The 21,440-nt window shown below is 42.3% G+C and overlaps 1 protein-coding gene across 2 annotated transcripts in view; it reads left to right on the forward strand.

Moving 5' to 3' along the window:
* The window catches only part of caskin1 (CASK interacting protein 1), a 579,066-nt gene that overhangs the window by 338,939 nt on the left and 218,687 nt on the right, over nucleotides 1-21,440 (forward strand). The window lies entirely within an intron of this gene.

A 21,440-nucleotide genomic window follows, 5' to 3' on the forward strand; every position in this document is an offset into this window, starting at 1 on the left:
CTCACTCACAGCCTCACTCACCTCCCACTCACCACCTCACACAGTCTTACTGACCTCTCACTCACAGCACTCACCACCTCACACAGTCTTACTCACCTCTCACTCACAGCATCCCTTACCTCCCACTCACCATTTTACTCACCTCTCACTCATCACTTCATTCACCTCTCACTCACTGCCTCAATCATAGTCTCACTCACTGGCTCACTCATCTCTTGCTCACCGCTTCACTCACTGCCCTGCTCCCAAACCTCACCTGCTGCCCCATATCTCAGCTCCCTCACTGCCCCCACCCCTCTCATAACTCTTTGCCATGGCGATGGCCATTCCCCTCCAGGGATAATGCTGCCTCACGTTAGGTTGAGCCGGCAGAGAGGGTGCAGGACAGCAAGTGGGCCGAGTGACAATCTGGCAAATAGGGCAGCAAGGGGGAGAGGGATCAGGAGGTCAATGGAAACACAATAATATTGTCAGCGGGTGGGAGTGGGTGCTGACCTCAGGTTCCAATTTGAAGTCAGGATAGTGCAATACAAACAAATTAAGTCTGTTCAGAGTGTAGACTGTGTTCAAATTATGGGAAATATGTCAGCCTGTTTACTCACAGCTAGCCTCCGCAAATAATGATATCCTTGAGCAGAGTTTATTTAACAACAGCTTTAGGCCCAAACCAGTCTGTATTACCATTTATCCCTATATGATCAATTAGTTTTAATCACATTTGCTCAGCCCCATATATATCTTCACAACCCACCTTGTTGTTCATCCACGTTTCTAATATAATCCTGAATATTGGGCACCAAGGAGGATCAGTGGTTAACACAGCTGTCACAGCACCAGGGTCCTAGGTTTGATTCCAGACTCTGGTGACTGTCTGTGTGGAGTTTGCACTTTCTCCCCCGTGTCTGTATGAGTTTCCTCTGGGTGCTCCAGTTTCCTCCCACGTTCCAAAGATGTGCAGGTTAGGTGGATTGGCCATGCTCATTTGCCCCATAGTGTCCAGGGATGTGCAGACTAGGTAGATTAGCCATGGGAAATGTAGGGTGGGTCTGGGTGGGATGCTGTTCGGGGGGTCAGTGTGGACTTGATGGGCTGAATGGCCTGCTTCCACACTGTAGGGGCTATATGAATTGATAATTAATAGTCTCTGCCTCAACCATTAATTCTGGTAGAGAGTGCCTCACCACTCTATGAGAAAGAGATACTCTGGCTTTCCATTTTAATCAGGTTACATTTCAACTTGTGTCTATGCTGCACCAAAAACATTGGAAGAAACCTGTGTCGATTACCTCAGAAAAGCTTGCATAGTTTACTGGTTGAGAGAGACAGGTGAGGAAAATGCAGACATTTTGCAGATTAAAGCTGAAATGTCAAACCCTGTCCTTTTCTGTTCAACTTAATAAAGCTCGAGGTATCTGTGTATGTGGCTAGGATCTTGCAGTGGCTAAAATAAGCATCTGTGTTAGCAGCAAGTGCTCATTCTACTGCTCGCCTGGTGAGTTGTTCATTTAGAGTCTTTTTTTCAGACGGTGACCAGGGATAGGGGATATAAACTATTTGTTCACAAATGCAAGGGAATGATGGCATAGTGTTATTGCATTCACCATTAGAGAAAATAGATTGCTCGCTGTGACAAATTGCATCACAATTAGGAGTCGGGGGATGGAATATTATTGAGTGTTTCTCACACAAAGGAAAGGAGCTCAGAAATTGTGGAATGCTGCAGGTCAGGCAGCATCTGTGAAGAGAGGAAGGGAGGCCTGACAGTTCAGATTGATGACCTTTCATCAGAACTCCTCACTGAGCTAAAACATTGACCTTCTTTCCCTCTCTGCACAGAGGTTGCTGACTGCTTCCTCTTTTTATTATCAGCTCAGATTTTCAGCTCTCCCTGCCCTGAACTGTTTCCAATCCTTAGCTGGGTTTCCAAATCCTATTCATGAACAAAAACAGAAGTTGCTGGGAAAGCTCAGCGGGTCTGGCAGCATCTGTGAAGGAAAAAACAGAGTGAACGTTTCGGGTCCGGTGACCCTTCCTCAGAACTTCCGAATCCTATTATGAGGGGAGAGTGGCGAGGAGTGGGACTAATTGCACGGTTCTGGCAAACAGTTGATACTGGCAAAATAGGCTGAATCCCATCCATCGGCGCTGAAGGACTTGTTGTGAAAGTGTGGGAGTTAGTTCCTTATCAACAATCGATGAATTCCCGATACGTGTGAATTCCCAATCACCCAAACCAGCAAGAAGAGCATCCATGAAGTGGGAGCCCACCAATTGCCTCATGCGACCCAAAGGGGAATAAAAAACAGTAGCACTGGACCAGTGAAACACCAGTGCGCTATGGGAATTGAGACCAGTGGACAAAACTGCTCCTGAAACCAGTAGCATTGCACCAGTAATACAGCTCCTGGAGCTGTTCATACTAGTCAAGATGCCAATCATACTGGTCAAGATGCCAACCATACTGGTCAAGATGCCAACCATACTGGTCAAGATGCCAATCATACTGGTCAAGATGCCAATCATACTGGTCAAGATGCCAGTCATCACTGAAGAGAAATATCAAAGTTAACGTTTTGGGTCCGGTGACCTCTGATTTTTTCCTTCACAGATGCTGCCAGACCTGCTGAGCTTTTCCAGCAACTTCTGTTTTTGTTCCTGATTTACAGCATCCGCAGTTCTTTCAGTTTTTATTAGGAGGCCAGTCGTACTGGTCAAGGTGCCTGTTGCTGAGCAGCACACCGGAAATGCACATTATGGTGCCAGTCTGTATGCAGTCAGTGTTCCTGTCTAAGATAACAAGGTGTAGAGCTGGATGAACACAGCAGGCCAAGCAGCATCAGAGGAGCAGGAAGGCTGACGTTTCGGGCCTAGACCCTTCTTCAGAAATCTGCCTGGTGTTTTTGTGTAGGCATTGCCCTGGCAGATTCTCCCTGTTTTCCCCGGGTCTAATGAACTAGATATAAACACCTGTGGGAGCTTGCCATGTTGATAATGTATATGGCAACATCAATTGCAGCACACACTTAAGAATTTGAAAGATGTCTTACTGAGAATGAAAACGCAAATGCACAACCAATATGAAAAAGACAATTCACATTTTAAAAAATATCCAAAATGATCCTGGTACTGAGCCAACTGGAGTAAGTCCTTTTCTCTGTCCAGGCCAGTCACATAATGTCGGCAGGTGAGAAAGATGGGAGAGGGTGAGAAAGTAAATATTTGAGATGATAGGATCTCATAGCACAAATTGAGGCCATTCAGCCTATCACACCTGCACTATAAAAGAGAAATTGCTCTTCGTCCCACTCTTTTCTTTGTAACTCTGCACATTCCTCATCCTCAAGTCCTTAGCCCATCACCTTTTAAAATTAATTCTGAAATCAGCTCCCACCAATTTTTCAAGTCAAGCATTCTCCATCCTGATAATCTGCTGAATGATTAAAAAAGCAATCGTCATGTCTCCTCTAGATTATGATTTTATTACTGTGGCTGTAATTATTGGCTTACTGACCAGAGTGGAAAAATGGGAATGTGGCATTGAAGAGGAACACTGGTGCTGTCGTAATGACATTCTCTGACAAAGCTCTCTGCCTTTCTTGTCTTTTGTGATTTGAATGTTGCAGTGTTGTCTGACAGGTTAAACCTCATCGACTGGTCCTCTCCATATGATGCTTTGACTATCAGGGTGCCAGTCTGCACTTTGGGCTCATGTTCAACTTGAGGCAGACTGTATGAAAATTATTTTTTGTGGCTGTTAGTTAATTTTTTGTGTGTGTGGAAGGTGTGTTGTGGCAAGAAGTTGGTGCAGAGCATGTCTAGGGAGGGAGGGAGAGCCTATTGAAGCTCAATAAACAGCTGGAATAAACTGACGTATGAGGCAGGCTTTGGCACTAAACTAAATAACCTGCAGCAGGGCTGTCAGCATTGGAAAGAGGAAAAGTGAGCTTTAAATTCTGTATCCACTGCGTATTGTATTCTCCGTTCCATGTGTATGCAAATCTGCAGAGATGCTGTTGATTGGCTGTACTGTTTAGTGACTCCAAAATAATTGGAATTCAAATGATTTATTGTCACTTGCATTTTACAATGAAATACAGTAAAATACAGTGAAAAGCTTCAATTGTTGCCACAAGCCGGCACCATTTTGAATATAATGCAAGAGAAGAAAATAACTTGCATTGATGTAGCAACTGTCATAAATTGCATCTGCCATAAATTCAGGTGCCCCAAAACAGTGATGTACGGTATTTAAGGAGGCTAATGTTGATGTCCAATACATTTCAAAGAAGATTTGAAGATTTATCAAAAAGTTAGAGGAATTTAGTACCGGGACAATCCATGTAAGAAGGTCACTAACTAATCCATTAGAGAATTCAGGAGAATCTGGTTTCCTTGATGGGGGTTTATGATGTGGAATTCACTGCCATGTGGAGCAGTTGAGGTAAATATCATCAATACACTGGAAGGGAAGCTGGATAAACACTTACAGGAATGAGGAGCACAGCAACATGCTGGTGAGGTGAGATGGAGTCGGATTGGAGGAGGCTTGTGTGAAGAGACCAGTTAGGTTGAAGATGATCAATGTTTGTAGACTCAGCCCTTCCTATCTGTGTAACCTCTCACAGCCCCACCACCCTTTGAGATCTCTGCACTCCTCCTGTTCAGAATTCTTGTATATCTCTGATTCTCCACCATAGGTTTCCATAACTTCAGCTGTCTGGGTGCTAAGCTCTGTGAATCCCTCCCTTAAATCTTTATATCTCCCTACCCCCATCTCCTTTTTAATGTCTTTGAAAGGCTATCTCCTTGATCGAGCTTTTGGACATACATCCTAATCACTCCTTATGGAGTATTTTTGCCTTTCAGTTCTACCGTGAAGCACTTTGGGATGTTTCACTACATTAAAGGTGGTATTTCACTTGATATTGCTGTGGTTGCAGAGAAACATAGAAGATAGGAGCAGGAGGAGGCCATTCAGCCCTTTGAGCCTGTTCTGTCGTTCACCATAATCATGGCTGATCATCCAACTCAATAGTTTAATCCTGCTTTCTCCCCATAACCTTTGACCCCATTCGCTCCAAGTGCTGTATCTAGCTGCCTTTTGAGTACATTCAATGTTTTGGCATCAACTATTTCCAGTGGTAATGAATTCCACAGGTTCACCACTCTCTGGGTGAAGAAATGTCTCCTCATCTCCGTCCTAAATGGTCCACCCCAAATCCTCATACTGTGACCCCTGGTTCTGGACATACCCACCATTGGGAATATCCTCTCTGCATCTACCCTGTCCAGTCCTGTTAGAAAAAGCCACCCTGGTACATTTGAGTCAGGCTCGTTTCTATGATGTAAATTCTATACATTGAACAGAAATGGAAACTAATCAGAATAGTTACATTTCACCTTGATAGGAAAATGTCATCAAAATGGTACAAGAAGTAGGGGTTAATTGGGGGAAAATATATGGGTACACAAGACATTTCATTTGAATTATTCCCTTGAGACACTTCAAACGAATAAGAGGATAAGGACAGGAAAACGGGGCTTTTTAAAATAGAAGGTAAGCCTCATCCTTTTAAAGATTTTTGAAACTCTTAATGGAGTTAGTTACAGGTCAGAGTGCAGATTAGAATCTTGGCTTTGTGTGACCAACAGGCCAATGTGCAACTGTACGTTCTGCAGAGGAGGAGTGAAGCATTTTAAGATTGACAAAGGATCACATGTAAAGGGGTGGAAATAATTGTAAATATTGTTTGAAAGGTTTTAGCATTTACACCTGGAAAATGTCACATGGTGTGTTTCAGGTGTTAACAGAATCCCACAATTTTATTAGCCCTGTCTTGCTGGAAAACAATACACTCCATATTCCAATGAGACGACCCAAAATGACCATAAGACATTTGTTTTGAATATATTTAATATCTGGCATGTATAGAACTTCCTTTATATAAAAATCATGATTGCATGTGGTAATAAAGAGAGGATACAGTGTTGAATAAAATTTGAAAAGCTGAATGCATTATTATTTGTCTTTAAAGTGATGAAGACTAATAAGTAAATGCTGTGTCATTTCTCAGGGAAGTCAGTTGAAAAGCTGGAGTTACTCTGACACCGGATTTTATTATCCTGGAGAGATCCTTTGCTTATGAACATCCAAACAAAAAAAAAACAAGAGCTGGTCATTTGGCCCTTCGAGCCTGTTCCGCCAATCAATAAGATCATGGCCAATCTGATTTTAACCTTCTTCATCTTTTTTTTATTTTAAGTGTGAGACAGAAATTTGAAGGTGATCCTTAAATGTTGATGGATTGGCAATGTGAGTTAGTTGTGCACAATTTAAAAAAAAACATTATTCACAGGATGTGGGCGTCGCTGGCTAAGCCAGCATGTATTACCTATCCCTAGTTGCCCAGAGGATACTTAAGAGTCAGCCACATTGCTGTGGGTCTGGAATCACATGTAGGCAGTGACCTTCCCAAATGGACATTAATGAAACATAAATTTTCCAACAATCAACAAAAGTCACCATTAGACTCCTAATGATTAGACATTAACCACTAGGCATTAGAAGGCCTCAGAGAATTAATTCCAGATTTTTATTGCATTCAGATTCTACCGTCTGCCATGGCAGGATTCAAACCCATGTCCCCAGAATATTGATAGAGATTATCCATCCAGAAAAACAAACTTCTTTAATTGTATTGAGATAGTGAGACCTGCCGATGCTGGAGTCTGAGACAACACAGTGTGGAGCTGGAGGAGCACAGCAGGCCAGGCAGCATTAGAGCAGGAAAAGCTGACGTTTCGGATTGGGACCCTTCTTCCGATCCTTCTCCTCCTCCGGCTCCACACTTTGTTGTCTCTTCTTTAATTGTATTGTTAGCCAATATGTGAATAATATTGCTCGGACAGAGGTTTACCTCCTAGCTGCTGCCCTTATGCATGAACACTATCAGGAGAGCATTCCACTGTAATGGAGATTGGTGCTACCGTCTCTGGTCTGTGCATAGTGAGCAACTAGCTGCACAGTGGAAGCAATGTCCCACAGCTACTCTTTGCCAATGAGAGGGGTTTAAAGTAGTGTAGGCCTACACAGAAAGACAGAAGAATAGATCATTTTTTAACATAAATATCATCTTGAGAGGTAGCGAGCAGAACATTTAGCCCGCCAGAGCAGCGTGATGGAGTAACACTGACTAGTAGCTGAGGGATTAAATAGGACTTACTCACTGGTGCCTCCCAAAAGCATTGAGTTGGCCTGCGATTGAGCAGATGGTGTTCCTCCTTCAGTCATCAGTTGATGGAGCCTTTATCAGGAAATGGGTTTTGGATACTGAAAGCCAATCCCCTTGCACTTGTCTCTGACCCCAGTGATAATCCCCGGTGAAGGCCTCAGAGCTTTCCTACCAGATGTTACCGCTTTCGATGGTGCAATGAAAAGAGAAAGCTGCCTGCTTCTGATTGCTCAGGGGGGCAGTCCTTGCGGAAAGGGACTTTCAACTCAGGCTCCTGAATCCGGTGGGAAATCTGACAGTGGGTGCGCAACTGCGTCAGGCTTCATGCTTCCTGCTGCTTCTCCAACTGGGTTGGGGATTGAGGGGGTTATGAGGATGTGGGTGGGTGTGAGACTAATGGGAGGGGATGGGGGAATGTGTCCCCTGTCACATGAACAAAATCCCAGGCAATATGTGAGTAATTTGAGACCTGATGTCTGATTAGTGCAGGTTGCTTGGGAGAAACAGATGGTTTTGAGCTTATGGTTTCCAAAGCTCCCCACTACTCTGAACAGTCCTTACCTCAAGCCTTTCATGGACTCATTGATAAGAGATTGATTGCCGTGCTTTGTTAAGCCAATAACTCTGTTATTGATGTATCACACAGCTAGTAACATGGTAGAACATGAACTCGAGGGACCTTGGCTATTTTTTTGCTTGGACAATTCTGATGTTCCCATTCTTTTAGCCAGGTGTGTGCACAGGATGTGTGAGATATTACCAAAACCCAATCCCAGTTGTTTCGGACCATCAGAATATAAGAAACAGGAGCAATAGTCAACCTAATTGTGCTTACTCAGCCTGTCCAGCAGAGTATGACCAATCTGATCTTGTTTTCAACTCAGCTTTCCTGTCTGTATCTCATAACCCTCGAGGCTCCCTTTCATTAAAAAATTAACTATACTCAGGCACTCAGTCTCCACAGCTCTCTGGGGTAGAGGGATTCCAAAGATTCATGACTCTTAGAGAGGAACATTTCCTCTTTGAAATACCTGGCATCAGCACAATCCACTCTGTTTTGCCTTCTGCTTCATATGATAATAAGATGAGACACACAGTTTAAGAGCAGGGATCAAGCACGGCATGAGCTGTTGTATGCCCACGTGGTGCCATAACTGTACCATGTATTAGTGTGTAGAATAGACTGTGCGGCTTGTCTGATTCTGGAATTTCACGTTATCCGTTCTATGTTGGCATCTCTTCTCTCCGAGCCCCAGGAAAAGCATGTTGAATATTATCAGGCAGCTGATCATTCTCCTGCCAATGGAGGTTGTAAATAAGGAAAGCTCCTGGAGAGATTGCAGCATGGTGCAGAGTAAACCCGCAGCAGATTAACTGTGTTTGCAAATCAAACACTTGTCGCACAGCATGTCTCATTGACACTTGAAGAATGGAACGATAAAAGTGTGGCCTGCTGATCAAGGACTTTGTGAACCTGTTGCTGGAGCCAAATCATTTCATAGTCAATCCTTTTTCTGCACTGAAGTTCTGAATAAAAGAGACCACTTAACTTGTTCGATAGAAGGATTAGAAATGTGGTAGGGGTCAACATTCACATGTTTGGGTGTATTTGTGTTCCACCGAATGTGTTGGACTGTCACCTCTGATTGCAAAGGTTAGCTGGGTTCAAGTTACACTCCAGGCATTTGACACATAACCCTGGAGAGAACCCCAGTCAGAATGCTGCATTATCATCCAGAGGTGCCAAACGTAAAAAATTACAATGGCTCAAAGATGAGTCGGAAAGTTCCTTGCGGTGGCCAGATAGAATTTATCCCTTGATCAACAGCTAAAGCAGATGGTCTGGTCTTTACCAAATTGCTGTTTGTGGGAGCTTGCTGTGCAATTGACTACTGCATTTCCTGCACATGTCAAAACTACTTCATTGACTGCAAACTGCTTCAAATATCCCAGGGGAAGCAATGGCCTAGTGGTGTAAATGCTGGACTCTTAATCCAGGGACCAGGTAAAGTTCAAGGAAACCAAGTTCAAATCTGAATTGGAATACAATACAAAAAAATCTGGAATTAATGATGACCACAAATCCATTGTCAATTGTTGGGGGAAAAACCCATCTGGCAAACTAATGTCTTTTAGGGAGGGAAACTGCCATCCTTACTTTGCCTGGATTACATGTGACTCCAGACCCACAGCAATGTGATTGACTCTTAAATACATTCTGGTTGGGCAATAAATGCTGGCCTAGCCAGTGACTTCCTCATCCCATGAATGAATAGAACAAAAAAAAGTCCTGATGCAATGAAAGTTGCAACATCAAGTTCTTTTGTTAATTCAGCACTGCGACAAGGATCAAAATCTTATTGACTAGGGAGAACTCTCCAGTTCTTCTTCCAAATAGTGCTATAGAATCTTTTACATCTTCAGTTTAACAGTTCAACTGAAAGTCAGCATCTCCAGCAGTGCAGCAATCCCTGAGGACAGCCACAGGGTATCAGTGTTAATTATGTGCTTAAGACTCCAGAGTGGGATTTGAACCTTCAACTATTGATTCAGAAGTCAATCTTTTGTCACAGGGTTTTATCACATTCAAGAGTTCGCATTCAAGACAGACTGGTTGAGGAGAAGGCAAGGTCAAGAACTTTCTTCAGGCTTCGGCTTCTTTGTAACCTGTTTAGTATATAATAGTACAAAATACTATTATGCAAGGTAGTCTGAGATATACCAAGCTCAATTCTGACTTATATTATTGAAAGACTATTCCATAACTATCAATTAATTCAGATTAGTCTACTCCACATTTTTTTTATGTGCATGGTTCTCTCATCCTACCTCACGTTAAGTAGATCTGCCCACACTGTGCTATTTATGCCCAGTGGGGAGCAACTCTGTGACATCTTCTCAAGGTGTCACCAGGTTGCTAAAGCCCTTACACCACACAGCTCTCCAAGATTTTCTCAACTGTCATAAATTTTGGTAAACATTTATAATTATCATTGTCAAATGAGTCAATCTGATTACTGCTTCTTACAGCATTTATTGTACATTTTTTCCATATCTTTCACCTCACCCCAAGTCTTTGACTTGATTCAACTGTGTGAATAGGTGTGTAATGAAAGTCTGTGTCAAGCTATAGAAATATTTGAGGTGAAGTTGGCGTAGGACAAGCATTGAATGGGACATACTTGTTGAAGGGTTTTGTGTTGATGTCATGGAGAAATATATGGAAAAGTTAGGTTGTTTCTTCTTTGCCATCATTAGCATCTGGATCAGGTAATTTTCTTCTCAGCGAAGGGTGTGGTGTTGTTCTTCATTGATAGTTTTTTTAGTCATATAAAGGAACTTGTTCCATTACAGTATTGGCCTGTTCTTCCAGATTCTATTTCAAGGAATGGATGCACACGTTAGTTTGAAAATGATTTGCTTTGATTTAATGCTTGGTGTGTTGTTTAGACTGTAGCGCATCATCAATAAGTGACCTCTTCTCCTACATTGATTGTTTATTAGTGTAAGGCTGAACAGATTTTTCTTTGCTAATGGGGATTTTTAAGAACCATTCTGGTGACAAGATACTGTGCCCTAGCTTGTAGGTTTTTGTGTTGAAGTTGTCACATATGGTATATTTTTCAGAGATAGTAGGAACTGCCGATGCTGAGATAACAAGGTGTGGAGCTGGAGGAACACAGATTTCTGAAGAAGGGTCCCAACGCAAAACGTCAGCTTTCCTACTCCTCTGATGCTGCCTGGCCTGCTGTGTTCATCCAGCTCCACACCTTGGTATATTTTTCAGATGTGAGTTCTGCCTCCCAAATGCCCTGTTATGCTTTAAGCAATCAACACTCTGCAGAATGTTCTGCCTTAAATGGAACTTTTGTTATGTAATGCTTCTTGAATAATTTTCTCGACCCTGTATCCAAAGCCATTTGGAATCCTTAATCTAGATCCTCTTTTAATCGACAAAGGTCAGTGATTGATTTATCGAAGGAACCAATGGTGATTCTGTCACGTATGTGTGTCTTTTGTAAATTTCTATAGTTGCATGGTTCAGACAATAAATACAGGTCATTAATAAAGATATCCAAATACTCTCCTGGTAGTTGGTATCTGCTACTGAAGAGTGATCTCACCAGTGCCTTATTTGTTCTTATAGCGAAATATTGATTTGAAGTTGTTGAGAAATTGTTAAAAATAACTTGTAATCGATTTGATTTTTACATAACACATGATTGGATGCTCTTTCCATGTCATAGAGAAGAGTGCTAGTTTATCCTACATTTGATTTGGTGTCCAATACTAAAGCTGTTTGAAATCTTTGGGATTTTGACTTTCACATTTGCTGATCTGTCAAGTGGATCTGATAGCTTGTATTTTTTTGGTGGAAGGATTGGGACTGAATAATTTTGTTGCATTGACTGCTTGTTGATAGACACTTGAAGTTGTTGGTTACTTTCTTGATTTAGATGATCATGATATCCTTGTACTAGACTTATTGTATTGCCTTGTTGTATTTAATGGTGAATAAATTGTTATTGAATATTTGTAACTGTAAAAATGGTTGTAGTAGTGCTAAAACTGAATGCTGCTAGAGTTTCTCCTGTTCTAAGGGCTGTTTTCAATGTAAAATTCAGTTTTCCTTTAGGAATATGGTGTCTTCATAAGGATAAATGAAGATGTTCCTTTTCCAAGATGGCCGAAGGCTTTCTAACAGATTTGTGGGTAGAAACCTTTCCAAACTCGTTCAATTAGAGTCAGTGATTTGCCTGTATCAAAGATAGATGCCATGACATCACTCATTTTAGACTTTTCCATATTTAGGATAATTTCACGCCAAATTTGCTACCATTTGATCAAACTTGTGCCTTTTTATTTTTGCTGTAATGCTATATTTTAATATTTAAAACCAATAGAACTTCTTAGTTACTGAATAAAACTTGTATTTGTCACTTCAACTGTCAAAATTTTAAAGATGTCACCAACTTCACCATTAGGACTTTGAAACTACAAACTTCTAAGAAACAATTCTTACTCCTAATTTCTTTTTCAGTCAGTTTACTTTAAGTTTGTTTTTGAAGAATTTCCTTAATTTATTGTTAATTGTGCCCTCAACTTAATAGCCTAAAGCTGCTGAGTGACTGCCAGGACTCGTAACTCTGCTTCTCAACCTTTATTCTCAGATTTTCTTCTCTAGGAGATCAAATCTGCTTTGGGTGTCTGGTAATCATGGATAATCGATCTGATGTATCCTCTCTGCTGCTTGGAGGCCTTTACTGCTTCCACCGTTTTACTTTATCCCCCAGTAAAATTTATTTCCCACATTGCCGCTGCAAAAATCTTTTTATCGACTTTCGGCTGTCTTTGGTGGTTTCTCTACAGGAGTTTTCTATTTAGAGATATTTCCTTCGCAGTAGCTGTTCAGCTCTGTGACTCTTCTGGCTGTTAGCTGGTCTGAAAGCTGCACTGATGATTTTTTGAAAAATGTTTTCTTTGAAATTTTCACTTCTCCAAATGATTGCCAGTTTGTTTCTTGATCTTCACCACTGCTACAATTTTCTAGGCAGTGGATCCTATTACCATATTTTGTCATGTGATTTTTTGCCCACATCCAAGACAGACTGAACCAGGAAAAGACAGGGTCAAAAAGTATCTTCAGGCTCAGGCTTCCTTATAACCCACTTATTACGCAGTACCAGGGTAATATAAGATATGCCAGGCTCTATACTTACTGTTATATTATTGAAAGATTATTCCATAACTCCATCATTTAATTCTGGTTAGTTTACTCCACGTGTTTCTCTCCTCCCATTACACACTCCATCTAACACTGCCTGCCTTGTGCTATTTTTGCCCAGTGAGGAGCAGCTTCATGACATTGCAGCAAGGTTTCTGCAGGGTCCTAAAGCCCTCCAGCCAGGACAATACTGATAGTGGACACAGTTGCTGAAATGTGGGTTGTTACAGGAGTTAAAGATCAACTGCATTTTACATCGTTCACTCACTGTTTAATTTGTGAAGAGTAATGATCCCCGGTATTAAGCCATCACCGTTGCCAGCAGCTTGGCTAAATATCTGCAGTGCTACAGAAATAATCACAACCAGCGAAGTGATTTCAAAGGTTTCCATGTGCTCAACCCATAATAATAAATGACAGAAAGAGAAAACATGGCTTGCCTCTGCTGGGTGGAACATCAACATTGATATGAAGCTTGCAAGTTGTTTGTTAGACTCACTTTCCTTTGGACATGTTAACAGAGTGGTCAATTGGAGCAGTTTTAGTTCCAAAAATAAACCTGCTTGGGATTCCCTGTCCTAGTTTATAAGACCGTAGTTGTTGAGGGATGACACCCTTGAGATTATCACCTAGTCCTCAGTGTTGTGCCACAGAAAGGCAGAATGTCTATACCACCTTCTGTGGCCTCCAGATGTCTGAAGTCAATTACAATCAACATGAAACAAACTATTGAAGAAAAGTTATTTTCGAAATGTAGAGAGTACAGCTGTCAGGTTCTGTGCAAGAGGCTCCCACAGACAGCAATGTGATAAATGACCGGGTACTGTGTTTTAGTGATGATGGTTGAAGGAGAAATATTTACACTATGAAATCTTTTACATTCAGGAAGAACAGGCTGAGCTTCAGCTTAACATCTCATCTGAAAGCCAACAGAGAAATAGGGCAGTGGAACTGTCACCTTTAAAGCACTCTGCTTGTTGGGCACTGATAAAAGATGGAGGGAGCACTACAGTCAGAAGCTAAAATTGGATAAAGGACTAGAGGACAAATTCACCTTGGATCTAATAACTATCAACTTTCAGGCTTCATCTTCACTTTCCATAGCACCCTGCACATTCTACCTCCCATCACTGCGTTGCCATGGTTGTTTTTTAATATTGTAGACATTTAGTTTTGGGCTTTTTTAAAAACTGTATGCTAATGAGTAGGGTATGATTGAAGACCAAAGATTTTTATTGCACTTTTGAGGCTCTGCTTACAAAGCCAAAATAAATATTTAACAATATTGCCAGTAAATTGCAGACAATATATCTTGTGCCTATCTTCACTGTTTCATATATATATGCAACCACTCTGCTCTGTCGCACACCCAAGGACGCTGGAGAATGGAACCAAAAATGATAGCTTTATCTTACTTTATTCCAAAGTCACCCATTGTTGCTCTTCTGCAGCCAGAACAACAATCAAAGCAAGTTTTCAATCTTGCAAGGAGAAATAGCAAGGGAAATGGCTCCAATTTCTCTGTCTCCTTTTTGCCCATTCCCATTCTTGCAGTGCTCACTGCTTACCCTCATCATTCCTACACACCACCTCATCAATACAGAAACAAAAAGGAAATGGAAAGATTGTGTTTATTTGGCATCAGATGTATAAAATTATAAGTATGTAAAAAAGGAACTTTTCCTACCGGAAGGATAAATGACAAGGGGGAATAGATTTAAGGTGAGGGGCAGAAGGTTTAGAATCATAGAATCCCTACAATGTGGAAACAAGCCATGTGGCCCATTGAGTCCACACTGACCTTCCAAAGAGAATTCCATCCGAACCCAATCCCCTACCCTATCCCTGTAACCCTACATTTCCCATGGCTAACCCACCCAGCTTGCACATCCCTCAACCCTATGGGCAATTTAGCATGACCAATCCACCTAACGTGCACATCTTTGGACTGTGGGAGGAAACCGGAGCACCTGGAGGAAACCCACGCAGACACAGAGAGAATGTGCAAACTCCACACAGACAGTCGCCCAAGGTGGGAATCGAACCTGGGTTCCTGGTGCTGTGAGGCAGCAGTACTGACCACTCTTCACTCAGCAGAAGGTGGGAATCTGGAACTTTCTGCCTGTAAGCGTGGTAGAGGCAGAAGTCCTCACAACATTTTAGAAGTGTTTAGATGCACACATGCAAGGCCAAGGCGTACAAGGGCAAGTGCTGGCAAATAGAATTAGAATAGTTAGGTAATTGCTTTTGACTGGCACAGACTCAATGGGCCGAAGGGTATTTTTCAGTCTATGGACCTCCATGACTCATTCACAAGCAAAGAGATGTCCAAAGTGCAAAAGCTCAGCACTCTGGTACCTTCAAGCATGATCCCCTCCCTCCTTCCCAAATACCAAAGGAATCAGACCACGTATAGTCGTGAAAACTTGCATCTCAGCTCTTTGCAAAAGTTTGACTGTGTGGAGGTGAGTGATAATTCAGATTACCAGGGTGAGGCAGATGGCTTCAGATGGTCAGTGCCTGGTACAGGTTCCAGCTGATGCCAGAGGCAGTGGCAAAACTCCAGATCCTTTCTTTCTGGGTCACATAGAAGCCAAGACAAACGCAAACACATTTTAACATGATTGTTGCAGGTTATTATCTTATCATGTAATTCCTCCCCCTTTTTGCTTCCTGCCACCATGCCAAATCAAAGTTTGCCCGGAGGACAATTAAATAATGCCTCATCCTTGTGAAACATAGAAAATAGGAGCAGTGGTAGGCCATTCAGCCCTTCAAGCCTGCTCTGCCATTCACTATGATCATGGCTTATCATCCAACTCCATAGACTGCTTCCGCTTCTCCCCAAAATCCTTTGATTCCTTTAACTCCAAGTGCTGTATCCTTCTCCATGTTGAAATCATAGTGTTTTGGTCATATAACTACTGTGTGCTAACTGATTGTTGTGAGTCTAACAAAGCGATGAAATGTTATATCATCCAAGGCTTAGGATTCTGGTCTCACAACACTTTGATGTTAAAATTCTCCATTTCGTTTACAAATCTCCCCCTATCTCTGTCACATCCACCATTCTCCAAGTTATCTAAAGTCCTCCAAATCTGGCCTCTTCCACATCCCTGATTTTCCATCATTCCATCATATCTGCCTGGACCATAAAATTTGGATTCCCGATCTCACTACCTCCCTCCTCCATTTCTAAGAGGCTGTTTTGTTTTGTAGTTTTGCAGAGTGTGTGCATCATTGGCAAGGCCAACCTTTACTCTCAGCCCCTAAGTTCTTGAAATCTACAGCTTTGACTTAGCTTTTGGTCACTTGTCCCAATATCTTTTTACGTGGTTCTATGTCAAATTTTGTTTGGTAATGCTGGCATAAAAGCTTTGGAATATTTTAGAATGTTAAAAGCGCTTTATAGAACATAGAACATAGAACAATATAGCACAGTACAGGCCCTTCAGCCCACGATGTTGTGCCGACCTATTATCCTACTCTAAGATCAAACTAACCTGCATATCCTACATTTTACTATCATCCATGTGCCTATCCAAGTGTCGCTTAAATGTCCCTAATGTATCTGACTCCACTACCACCGCCAGCAGCGCATTCCACGCACCCACCACTCTCTGTGTAAAGAACCTACCTCTGACATCTCCCCTATACCTTCCTCCAATCACCTTAAAATGATGCCCCTCATAATAGTCATTTATGCCCTGGGAAAAAGTCTCTGGCTATCCACTCTATCTATGCCTCTCATCATCTTGTACACCTCTATCAAGTCACCTCTCATCCTTCTTTGCTCCAATGAGAAAAGCCCTAGTTTCCTCAAACTTTGCTCATAAGACCTGCCCTCCAGTCCAGGCAGCATCCTGGTAGACTAAATGCAAGTTGTTGTTGTTTGTTGATCTGATTCCATGTTTTTGTTAATCTATCCACTTGTATATGTGCTTTTCTCTGATCTTTTCCTTGTTTTACCACCATCAGCTGTGATGGAGACAGGTAGCCAGTTTTTATCAGCTCACTAGTTTCGGAGGACCCATTGTCAAAACTGTGGAGCAATAATATGGGGTGCAGTGGGAGATGGTCAGCATGATGTTCAGGAGGTAGATTTTGCAAAGTATCTCAATATTTACAGTTTGGCACCTGCTACAGTCCAGACAGTCCCTGGACACAAAGAGCTGGTGTTTTGTCACTGTGTATTGTTCATCAGTTGTGGTATGTAGTGCCATGGACTGGTTGAAGTCATGGGGGAAAAATGAGGGAAAAGTGAGTAAAGGAATGATGTTGTAGACTTGCTCACCAAGCCAGTGTGTTTGGTTGTAGACGTTTTGTCACCTTGCTAGGTAACATCATCAGTGCGCTTCCAGTGAAGCTTCGGTGTTATGTCCGTTTGTTATTTATATGCCTTGGTTTGATGGGATGGCTGGTATTACTTCCGGTTCTGTTTCTCACTGGTTTGTATATCGGGTCCAGTTCAATGTGTTTGTTGATGGAATTCCGGTTGGAATGCCAGGCCTCCAGGAATTCCCTGGCATGTCTCTGTTTGGCTCTTGCTATTATGTAGGTGTTGTCCCAGTCCAATTCGTGTCCTTCTTTGTCCATGTGTATTGAGACCAGTGAGAATTGGTCGGGTCTCTTGGTGGCTAGTCGGCGTTCCTGTATCCTTATTATCAGTTTTTTCCAGTTTGGCCTGTGTAATGTTTTTCACAGTGTTTGCATGTATTTTGTTTATTATGTTAGTTTTATTTGTTGTGGGTATGGGATCCTTTGCATTCGTCAGTAGCTGTCACAGGGTGGTGGATGGTTTGTGGGCTACCCTGATATCTAGGGTCTGAGTAGCCCTGTGGTCATCTCTGAGATGTCTCTGATGCACGGTAGGGTGATTAATGTGTCTGGCCGTGTTGTGTCTTCTTGTTGTGGTCTGTCGCAGAGCTAACAGCGGATTGTCCTTTTTGAGTATCTATTCCTTTTAAAAACTGTATAAGTGCTCCTGTTCTGCTTTGTGCAGTTCCGGATTGCTGCAGTGTGTTGTGGCCTGTTTGAATAATGTCCTGATGCAGCTCCGTTTCTGGGTGTTGGGGTGGTTGCTGGAGTAATTAAGTACCTGGTCTGTATGTGTGGTCTCTCTGTATACGCTAGTCTGGAGTTCCCCGTTGTTCTTACATTGTACCATTATGTCCAGGAAGGGTAGTCAGTTATTGTTCTCTTCTTCTTTTGTGAAGTTTATTCTGGTGAGGAGGTTGTTTGTGTTGGGGGGTTTCTTCTAGTTTTGTGCGTTTGATAATCACGAAGCTGTTATCTACATTGCGGACCTAGAGTTTAGGTTGTATAGTGGGGAGCGCTGTTCATTCTAACCTTTGCATTACCGCTTCTGCACACAGTCCTGATATTGGGGAACCCATTGGTGTCCCATTGATTTCTTTGAAAGTCATTGAAGATGAAGTGGGTTTACTGAAAAAATTTTGAGTAAAGGGGTCTTTTTTCAGTGTGGAATCTGTTTATGCTTTAAAAAAGATTTCCACTATGACAAAACCAAAGATGACCGTATAAGAATGGCTTTTCCTATGTTTTTTAAGCACCATAATCTTTTCTATTTAAATATTCATTCAGAAGACACTGGAATCATTGTCAAAGCAAGCATTTAATGTCTGCTGTTAAATGACAGTGAGGAAGTGGTGATGTTACCTGGGTGACTTGATAGGCCATTTAGAGAGCACAGTTTCGAGTCACACATATGCCAGACCAGGTAAAATGGCCAATCTCCTTCCTGTAGGAACTCAAGTGAACCAATTAGTTTTTTTTAATGAATCAGGCAACCCAGAAGTTTCATAGTCACCATTCGTGGTACTAGTGTTTTATTCTAGTTATTTAATTAACTGAATTTTATCTCACCTCTCTGGGTTATTAGTCCAGGTATCTGGATTACTACAAAAGTAAAATGCTGGAGATGCTGAAAATCTGAGCAGAAACTATACAGCAGGTCTGGTAGCTTTGACAGTATGTGAAACAGAGTTACCGCCTTCCATAAATGCTGCCAGGTCTCTAAATTACAAGTCTTCCAAAATGAGCACTGTGCTACCATACTGTGTTGGCCCATCTTCCATTATCTGTTGCGCCAGTGAGTCATGTGATTAGTCACTTATGCAACGTCTTTGTGGCCAGTCTTTGATGAGGTTCCTGACTGCATTAGGCTTAGATACAAACTCACCTATCAGGGTGGATATGCAAAACGTTGATCTATATTCTGTGTATGGACATTAAACATAAAAAAAAAGGAGCAGGCCCCTCAAGCCATGATTCAGTAAGGAGAAGCAAATTACTGCAGATGCTGGAATCTGTACTGAAAACAACTAAGTGCGGGAGATCACAGCAGGTCATGCAGCATCCATGGAGAAAGAGCAAGCTAAGTTTCAAGTCTGCATGAGTCTTCATCAGAGCTGGTGAAGTGTGAAGGGGACAGCACTTATGCTATAGTTTCGGGGTGGTGGGGGGTGGATGGGGGTATGGATGTGCTGGGGATAGAGTGCTGGTGGAGAAAAGATGTTGATAGTTCAGATTCAGTGATCAGAATGTGAGAATGGCAGAACAATGGTATGTCTAACTGCCAGACTGAATGAGAAGACAGTCCCAATGGGCTGGGCAGAGGGGAGAGAGGATATGTTGACAAAGAATGTAACAAATAAAGCTAAAAGAAATGGAAGGAATGGGAGTGAGTTCACAATCTGAAGGTGTTGAACTCAATTTTAAGTCCAGATGGCTGTAAGATGCCTAGTCTGAAGATGAGATGTTATTCCTCCAGTTTACGCTGTGATTCAATGGAGCACTGCAGCATGCTGAGGACAGGCAAGTGGGCATGTGACAGGATGCTGTGTTAAAGTGACTGGCTACGGGAAGGTCGGGGTCATGCTTGTGCAAAGCGGTCACCCAGTCTGCATTTGGTTTCTCCAGTGTAGAGTAGGCCATATTGGGTGCAGTGAATGCAATACACAAGATTGGAGTAGGTACTTCACCTGGAGAGACTGTTCAGGTCCTTGGACGGTGAGCAGGGAGGAGGTGAAGCGGTAGATGTTGCACCTTCTGCAGTTACATGGGATGGTGCCGTGGGGAGGGGGAACTGTTGTTGGTGGTTGTGGAATGGACCAAGGTGTCCCAGTGGAAACGATCCCTGCGAAATGCAGACAGAGGGAGTGAGGGGAAGACATGTTTGGTGCTGGCATTCTGCTGGAGTTGTCTGAAATGGCAGAGAATGACTTTTTGAATGCAGAGGCTGGTGGGATGTTAAGTGAGGATCAGGGGGACCTGATCACACCGTTGTGAATGACGGGAAGGCGCAAGGGCTGAAGCACGGGTGATAGGTCGGATGCGGTTGAGGGCCCTGTCAACCACAGTGGGTGGGAAACCACAGTCATGGAAGAAGCAAGCCATGTCAGCAGCACTGTTTTGGAAGATGGCATCATCTGAACAGATACAACATAGGCGAAGGAATGGGGAGAATGGGATGGAGTCCTCACAAGATGTGAGGTGTGAAAAGCTGTAGTGAAGGTAGCTACAGGAGACAGTGGCTTTGTAGTGGATGGCAGCAGACAGTTTATTCCCGGAAATGGAGCCAGAGAGGGCAAGGGAAGGAAGGGAAGTGTCGGAAATGGATGATGTGGAAGTTATAGAGGGATGGAAATTGGAGGTAAAATTCAGTAAGATGTAAATCTGCCACTTAATTCCCTTTGCACATAAAAATCAATCAATCCCAACCCTGAATATATTTAGTAACCGAACATCCTCATTTCTCCGGGGTACAGAATGCCAACAATGCACACTGCTCTGAGTTGAGACATTTTGCGCTGTTTCAGTCTGAAATGGCTGATCTATTATGCTGAGAATATGACCACGAATTCTTGACTGCCCTGCTAAGGGAAACAGTCACTTAGCATCTACCCTATCAAACCCATTGAGAGTGTTGTATATTACAATAAGATCGCAGCTCATTCTTCTAAGCTCCAGAAAATATAGGCCAATGTATGTAAAGGCTTCTGTTTAAAATTTTTAATTTTAGCTTTTGCAGTCTGGATTTGGACACAAGTTCCTGAGCACCAGCACAAACAGCAAGTAACTATTCCATTGTCCAAAGCAGGTAAAGCATCAGTTAAAGTCTGGAAATGGTGCCAAGCTCCACTTACAAAGATAGTTCTCTGTGTCTTGCCCCAGATGGCTGTAGGATTTTTAATGAATAGCAATGTTGGGATTAAATGATCGAGACAAGCTTTTTGTTCACTTTTTGAATGTTATGCTACATAGATACAAAATGCAGACGTTACTGAAGGCTTCATAATTATCCCATGATTCAGAAACAAAAACAGAAATTGCTGGAAATCTCAGAACGGATCAGAACTTCAGTCCTGAGGGAAGGACACTGGACCCAAAACATCAACTCTGATTTCTCTCCACCAATGCTGCCAGACTTGCTGAGATTTTCCAGCAATTTCTGTTGTCGT

The sequence above is a fragment of the Rhincodon typus genome, chromosome 21 (assembly GCF_021869965.1).
Source record: "Rhincodon typus isolate 14 chromosome 21, sRhiTyp1.1, whole genome shotgun sequence".
NCBI lineage: Eukaryota > Metazoa > Chordata > Chondrichthyes > Orectolobiformes > Rhincodontidae > Rhincodon > Rhincodon typus.